This window comes from Mustela nivalis (assembly GCF_964662115.1).
Source record: "Mustela nivalis genome assembly, chromosome: 1".
NCBI lineage: Eukaryota > Metazoa > Chordata > Mammalia > Carnivora > Mustelidae > Mustela > Mustela nivalis.
Genome location: NC_139020.1, coordinates 32260061 through 32268803, shown reverse-complemented (window position 1 = coordinate 32268803; position 8743 = coordinate 32260061). Strand labels below are relative to the sequence as shown.

At 41.8% G+C, this 8743-nt stretch overlaps 1 protein-coding gene across 1 annotated transcript in view; it reads left to right on the top strand.

Moving 5' to 3' along the window:
* Window positions 1-1843: 1843 nt before the first annotated feature.
* Window positions 1844-8743, top strand: part of ROBO1 (roundabout guidance receptor 1) — a 1158618-nt gene continuing 1151718 nt past the window's right edge. Inside the window, exon 1 of the mRNA XM_082690172.1 lies at window positions 1844-2086. The gene's annotated coding sequence lies outside the window, so the exon portion shown is untranslated. The remainder of the gene's footprint in view (window positions 2087-8743) is intronic.

Below are 8743 nucleotides of genomic sequence, written 5' to 3'. Positions count from 1 at the left end.
ATAATAGCTTCTTTTTTTTCTTTTTACAGACAATGAGTCCTTCACAGTCTTCTACTGAATATAATAGTATCTTGATACTTCCATGTTAACTTTATTGTAAATTGAAAAATTCTGAACCTAGCCTAAAGTGATTGTAACCACCCTGAATAAAAGACATTCCAAAAGGCTGTTCCAGAAACACAATAGCAGTGGGGAAATGGTGCAAATTGACTCTGATGTAATGACAATTGATCATGTCTTTTCATTCTAAATTAGTGGTCAGGGATGTTTTGAGGATATATATTAGGTGAAAATTTTTGAAATATACATAAGAATACTCGGTTTTCTTACCCTGAAGGCAACTCTCTTCTTTCACACCTCAATCATGCAAGAGTTAATTCTGTCTCCTACAAGAATGTAAGCTCTAAGTTAGGTCTGGAAAGCAGCAAAGGCAACCTGGAAACCTGGACCCAAAGTAACACTTCTGTTGTCAAGGGTTACTGATGGGGGAGGGGAAGGGTCTGGAAGAGAAAGGAGTTATGGAAATGAAGGAGGATTGCAGCACATACTACATAAATTCAAATGCTATACATACATTTGGAATGGGATCTCAATTCTGTTGTATTTTTGTCTTTTGCATTTTCATTTATTTAGTTTACACATGGATGGTGAATTTATGAGTTGGTTGTTGCTGACCTTATTCAGTGTATCACTGCCTAACAACATTCAGCTGTAAATTATAGCCATAATAATTTTGTAATTAAATTTACATTACTATTTACATCTCAAGCACAATAAAATCATTGCTATTTCCTAAGCTGTAATATCAGCAGATATCTTCGATGGAACTTGGTGGACAGTGTGTCATTTCAGTTTACATGAGAATTTCTTTTCCTCCACAAAATTAAAGGTCAAGGGAAAACGATGCTTAAGGGCTTTAAGTTCACACGGAAAGACTGAGTAATATTCGGACTTTTAAGATAGATATGTTTAATGATGATGTGCTGAAGTGTTTTTGCCCAATGTTACAATATTTCAAAACACCACTCATCATAGGCCTGCCTCACTTTCAGTCTCCCACGTTATGTCAATTTGCATTACTATTGGGTTTGTAGAGGAGAAACTGTAAAAAGAAAATGTGGCAATTTATAGTAAACGCTTGAAATCTTGTGACGTTACCAAACATCTTTATGTTGATTTATATTTCTGTTATCAGTATTCACAAATAAAATATTTCTGAATTTACTTTATAAAATAAAAATGACGGCCATGGCATTGTCATTGATGCATTTTTGGTATCATTTAAAATATATGCCCCATGTTCTATAATCAGCACATTCATATATTAGCTTCTACCGTTTTAACCTACTCATTTAATTTGGAGTAGCCATGCATTTTCAAGAATGAAATTAAGTGTTATTTTACATAAGTGAAGTGCAGTAGCATTTAACTATAGAAACACTTCTTGGATTCATATCCAAATGATGCATTATAGAGAGCAGAAAAGAGGCTTTTTCTGCCAAAAGTATCTGTGAATTTTCTTTAGAAAATGTTCTTTTAAAATCCTTTGTATTTGCAAAGCCACTCGGTGGAGACAATTAAAAGCAAAAATGAAATGATAGATCACATGACAGGAGTTCAGATGTGAGGGTTTTTTCCTCGGTTAAACATCGCAGCAGGCATTACAATACCAGAGGTAACGAATCAATTAAATCCATTTTCCCCTCCGTGCTTCCAAAGCTGCGTGCGTAGTGTTGCTGTGTAGTTTAGAGCCGGAGCAGTAGGACCCAGGGGCCTCCGCAGCCACCAATAGAAGCGCACACTTGGACCTATTTGCATGCAATGCGGTCTGCTCTGCGCATTAATAGTAATACAGATAACGGGTTTCAAAGAATTCTCTACCGAAGAAGGATTGGATTTTTCCAGGGTGCTGATACTGAGAAGGAACCCGACTTTACTGTTTCCCTAATTTCCCCACTCTTGGGTTTAAAAGTCCCAGGCAGCTTTGGCTTGCTTTAAACTCGGGAAGGTCTCCGTGCACAGCAAAGTTGGAGGGCTGCGCCTGCACCACGGAACCGCTAGATTTCGGAAACAGTCCTCTGGAAGGGTAAGTCTCCCAAATGATTGCAAAGGACAGCCGGCTTTAGAAACTGTCAAAAGGGACACGCTCGGTTTTCCATCGGCGGGTGCTGGAGGGCAGAATGGGTGCGGACAGGACCCCGCAGTTTGTCCAGAAATTGTGACTGGTGCACTGGGGTATTTGGGGGGGGGGGTAGAATCAGAAACCTTCAGGCTAAATCGGAAATTGCAGCCTTAACGCTCGGGCTGGATTCAACAAGTTTCCCTGCAGGGATGCCTTGGGTTTTGTTTTGGTTTTTGGTGTGTGTGTGTGTGTGTGTGTGTGTGTGTGTGTGTATGTGTGTGTGTGTTTGTTTTGTCTTGTTTTCTTTTTATTCCCTTGCAAGTTGTTCGGGATGTCTGTTCCGGGTGGGCTGCCCCTGCTTCACAAAGAAGTTTCGGGATTTGTGTCTGTTGTGTGGGGCTGGGTTAACCCTTGTGTGAAGCGGTTCTTTGCCGCATTTGGGCTTCCAGGGGACACACGGGAGAACTGCTTCTAGGGATGCTCGGAGCATCAGGGGCCTGCGGGGCTCGTGCTGGGCAACTTCCCCGCGTCATCTCGGGGTCTCTGAGCGTACCGTGGTTATGATGTGGGCAAAGGCACAGAAACCAGCAGCTCCGACGCCATTTGAGCTTCCAAACTTTAAAAGCGTTCTCTAACGAGGAGGGTGAGAACGGGTGCTTTGAAAATATGCATTACTAGATGAATTTTGATGAACTCTTAGTGATGTGCAGACGGTGAAGTCTTTCAGGACCTGCCTTTCCAACATGCAGCTTTTGCCTGGACGTGCAGTGCTGATGTGGAACGGTGGGGGTTTAAACCTAAGGCGCGGGGGGGGGGGCTTTATCTGAGGGGCGAGGAAGAGGGATAGAAGATAGATGAATGAACAAGGTGCGTCCCATTTTTCACATACAAAAAAACCCACGCGTGGGACTTGCCAGGAAGCGCTCCAGTTGGTGGCGTTTAGCTGGAAAACGTATTGCAAGGAGGTCCGGGCGCCTCTGCATTATTGATGAAGCGCGGTGCCCTTCTGGGGGCCCTTTCTCGCTCCTTCTCGGTGCCCCCTCTTCCGTTCCGCGCTCCTCCTGCCTGGGGCTCGGCGTTGGCGCGGGTGCAGCGGCTCGCGCCTCTCAGCCCCGCAGCGCTGCGGACACAATGGGGAGAGGCAGGCAGAGCCCTGCGGGCGGCCGGAGCGGGGAGCTCGGCGTGGCGGTCCTGCTGCCGCAGCCACTGCTGCTAATCGGCGGGGGCTGCGGCGCGGCGGGGGCTGCTTGCGCCCAGCGGCCACGCGCCGCGACATCCCGAGGGCCCTGCGCAGGAAGAGCCGCAGGAGTCCTGGGTTATCCTTTTAGGGGCCACTGTGCTATCGGGCAGACAGGTTGGGGTGGGGAGATGGATGCTGAGCCATCCCATTCCGCCCTTCGGTTCAAAACTGCTACTGCTCCCCGAAAATCCCGGGGGTGCGTCCCAAACGTGCTAGAGAACCTGCACTCCAAAGGGAAACGAGACGAGGAGCGAAGAAGGGAAACGTTGATGAACCTGCCAGAGGACGGCAGCCAGTGATTCGGGGCAATTCTGGTCATCAGCCAGGCTTTTCTTGGCGCTTTTAAGTGAGCTGCTTTAGATGCGGCTTTGAAATACGCTTCCGTGGCCTCTCTGCGGCTCCGAAGGGGCAGGCTTCCAGACCCAGGAGCTCACTAGAGACTCCATCCGTAGATGAAGGCAGGCGACTGCGGGGCAGGGGCCTTCATTTCGCAGTGTCATTTAACCCTGACCTCAGCAACTCCCACCTTTCACGTCCTCACCGGGGAGTGCCCTGACCTTGCCAATTCCTCTGGGTCATCTGCCCTGTTTCTTTTCAAGTGATTTTTATCAGGCTGTGTGTTCCAAAGGCCTGTTAAGAAATGGTTTGTGTATTTCCAGGAGTGGTGAGAGATTGTTTAATTTGGAGGTGGATTCCCAACCCCCCTGAGCATTTGGAGGAAGGCACAGAGGAGAAGAACTGTAGAAAGGCCCACCTGGGTGCTTGGTTGCTTGAAGGGGAACTTTCAGAAGAAATATACCTCTTTGAGCATATGGTTGGGGGGGAACGACACAATATCATTGCATTCTTTTCCCATTTTCCATTTGTCCCCTTAATTATGGTTGTTTGGGAACTAGGGTGTAATATTAAATGGAAAATATCTTGAGAATCCATCTGTTTATTAGGAGTTTATTACAAGTATGGTAGATGGGCTTTCAGGCCCAAACTTGGATGCTCCTCAGACCTATTATTTGGAGAGATTCAGGTTGCTACTGCAAAACCTGCCTCTCTTCTATATCTTTTGAAAGCTTTTTGAAAGGTCTGGAGCATGTTGATTTCATTAATGGGGTTTATTAACCGGTTAGTGGATGTCCATCAAGCCCTCCCTTTCCACCTCACCCCCCCCAAAAAAAACCCCTAACAGGTCAAAAACAAAAACAGCAACAACTAAGAACCAATATCCAGTTGGTAAGAGGACTTTTGTGTGTGTCTTAGGAACCTATCTTCCTCCCACAGGAGGGAAGGGTACAGCTGAGGAGTAGGTAAGGGTAAGGTGTGAGGGCATTCCTCTCATATCCTTACCGCAGATTTTGGACTTCCTTTGGACTTCCTTTAACCCTTCTCCACATATATTCCTGCGTGTGTCTTCCTAGTTAGCCCTGCACAATCTGCAGCACTGAAGCAAATGACACAGCTGCAGATCCTTGATGAAGGCTTGCTTCAGAAAATAGCTGTTAATCACATGTTTGGGGGATTTTTCCACAAGCTTCCATTTACTTCTCTTCCCTTCCCTTCCCTTCCCCTGTCCTGGAACCAGTGTTGTCATCTTCTAGGCTGTGCCCCGCAAAGGGTTAGTGATTTCCAGTGGCTTAGTACTGTGCTGAGCGTGGGAGGAGGCAGAGATAGCTGCTCAGAGAGTCCCATAGGTTTAAAGCTGACTTTCTCTTACCCTATACTGCCCAGAATAAAGAAAAATATCCAAATATCCCCGCAAAGAGAATTATATTGGTCTGTAAAATTGTCTTTATTTTATTGCATAATGGAATCCATTCAGATACAAAATGACTTTGGTCAGAAATGAAAGGGAAGCTATACACTTGCTTGCAGTATTTGGAAACTGATGTTGTACTCAGCTGTGAGATCTCCCCTTTTGGCGTCCATCTATCCTTGATGGATTAGGAGCTATTTTTATTTAAGCAAGATTTACCATGTTACTTTCATTATGAGGCTGGGCAACTCAAGACACTGCTAAGATGTGAATTTTAAAAGAAAAACAAAAAACAGGGCAGCAAAGCCAGCCTTTGGCAGCTTGTTGAATGAGCAGGGGCAATGCACCATTTGAGATGTAACTGGAGGTGAGGTTCCATCTGATCCACTAGAGAATGGGTTCCTCCTTATTGCCCGGAAAACTCAACTGACATCCTTTCTCTGTCTTCCCCTCCTTCCCCAACTCTCCTCCCCAACCCCTGCTTCTCCATTTCTGTCTCCATGATCTCTAAGATCAGAAATATAACCATAATATTATACAAGAGTCTAGACTTATAACCTGATCACATAATGATTTATCTCTCTAACCTTGCTATTGAAGTGAGTGAGCAATATTACTCAATGCATTCTTGGTTATATCTCAAATATGTTACTGGCATATGGACAGGCCAAGTCTCCAACGCTACAGGAAATAGAGGTGCTAGAAAAGTAACTGACTTACCCAAGGCCACTTAGGAGAGCATCGTAGACACAATGTTAGGCATCTTACCTGCAATAAATATTCCATTGAATTTTCCCATCACTCTTTCGAGGTAAGACTTTTATTAGATTTCTTTAATATATGAAGAAACTGAAGCTCAGAGAAGTTAAACAAAAATATACAGCCATTCATCTGGTAGAGGGAGATCCAAAATTGGAAATAAGTTCTCGTTCATGACACAGTGAATGCTTTTCCAGTATACCATGGAACTATATTTTCTCATTATATTTAAATAAGAAGTTTCATTATTTTTAAAATTTTGTTCCAGCATAATTTTTTAATCTCCTATGTATCCTTTTCATGTCCAAACCCTTTTTGGCACCTCCTTCAGACCAGTCTTCTATGAACAGTGACTTTCCAAGGATGTCAGAGCACAGAATTCTTTCTTTATTAAGAAAGCCTACCTCTAACCACCGTCCCAATGGTACCATCATCTTTGGAAGTTAGAGAAGAAGCATAAAAATTAAGGTCTTTATCATTTACTTTGCAATTTGCACAGGTAGAACCAAGGAGTCTGGAAGAGTCCATTATTTCATCCTGAGACAGAAGCTGGACACCTCCACCTTCACATTTCCACACACATGGATTCTCTGATCTCCAGGTTTCCCTGGAGATTGCTGAACCCAATCCTATTCATTTGTTCAAGGTGGTTCATGTTTTTCCTCCAACATGTCATCTCTGACTATTCCAACCCTTATCACTTTTTTATACACCTTAAAATTTCCAATAAATTACAATTTCTGCCATTTAATTTGGTCTGGATTTGGAGTTCGGAAGAGTGAGCATTTCTGGAGCATTTACTCTATGTCATATCTTTTTGCATAAATTATCTGTCAGATTCAATCTTCTGTGTGTCCTCAGTCACCCCAGATGGTGGGATGTATTTCTAGAGTTTCAAAAATAAAATCCAAATTTGATATTTCTAGTCCGAATATTGCTCCTGATCACCACATTTTGTATTTCCAAAAATCACTTGATATCTCCATCTAGAGATGTGTTGCAAAAATTTGTAAGGAAAATTAGTAAAAGGAAATTATTCAAAGGTACATATGTCATTCTTCCTAACATACTTGTCTTCTACTTGGTTTTCCAAGTCATAACTTGTCCATCATGCATCCAGGCAAAAAAACCTATGACAGGTCTCTCTACTTCATCTACCCCATTTGAGTAATGAGGAAAAAAAATTAAAAAATATATATATATATTTACTAATACTTTCATTTTTCTTGAACCTAGCCTCTTTTCTCCACAGATAGCTTTGCACCTAGTCTCCCTTTTACTTCCTGGATCAGCCTTCTAATCTAACAACTCACCTCACTTTTTGCCCCACTTAAATCCATGTCCTTCATATCTGCAAGTCATTCAACTTTCTAGAGCATAATTGATGAAGTCCAAACTGCATTCATGTCACTCAAGGTGTTCTATCATTTGGACTCAGAACTCTTCTCTTCAGTATTCAGCTTTATCAATTACTATGGAAATCTCCTGCATTTTCTCAAATACTGAGGATATAGCATTCCTTTCTTCTTTTGTTTGTTAGAATTTCAGCTCATAATGGTTCTCACTTTTCTTGATCGTTGGATCTTTGGAAACACAAAACAGGTGTTACCCTTCTGTGAAGACCTTCACGTTAAGCAAGTAGATCTGAATATGTCTCTTTCTACTTTTTTCTTAGTAACATCTCTGAGATTCTTTTGCATTTATGTATTCATTTTTATCAAGAGACTGAATTCCTCGAAGTGGTATTTTCCAAACTTTTGCCATTGAACCAAGGAAACCTCTTAATCAAGCAAAGTAGTATAGAAACGGACCCATCACCAGATTTAATACATTAAAATATGGGGATGGGACTCTGGAATCCACATCTTAGCAAGCATATCAGATGTAACTAGGCACATGTAATTTATCACAACTGTTGCTCCCCAACTCAGCTAGGTCAATTTGGTGCATAATTTGGCAGTTTGGAGAAAGAGCCATCAGCATGGCTTTTTAGATCTTACTGAGGACTATGGGCATGTCCTCTTGAGTTACTGTGCTTTTAAAAAACATCTCATCACAGAGTTTAGTATGTCAAATCATGTGATTCATTCTTAGTGAAGGAAGAGAGAATCCTGCATTAGAGAGACATACTTGCCAAGAGCATAATTTCAATAACCACATGAGAAGATGGCTTGTAGGGTTGTGGTGCTACAGCGCACAGAGTATTTAGAAATTTACTGACTCTGATATTATGTAATATTATAATATTGTAATTTTATGATGTACTTATTTGACAGAGAGGGAGAAAATAGTGAAGCAAATGACTATAAATTATCACTCAGTTTAAGTAAAAATATATTAAACAAAATTTAAGCCCTCCAGACACAAATTACATCTCCCTCCAAGAGGTAAATTGTATAATAAATTTGCTATTTTTATCCCCATGCATTAACTTTTACTTTCACTGTATATAGGCACACCCCCCAAATCATATATACTATTGTATTAAATAACTATATTATTTAAATAAATTGTAACATATTATGTGCATCTCAGGAATATGGATTTTTGTGATTGATTTAAGTCAATACAGGGAGACTTGATTCATTCCTTTTCATTACTATATAGTATTCCATTTTAATGAATCTACTACAAATTTCTTTCTATAATGGTGTAGCAGTGATTTGTATGTGTGCATGTATCATTGGGAACATAGACAATCCTTTTTAAGGTATATGTCTAGGAGTGAAATTGCTTGACTATGTAGAATTTCATTAATTTCCTTTACTCAGATATTGCCCAAATCCCACACAATGCTTGTAGCATTTCCAGATTCCACACACATTTGTGCAAGCTACCATCCTATCTACCCTTCTCAACATTTAATATTGTCAAT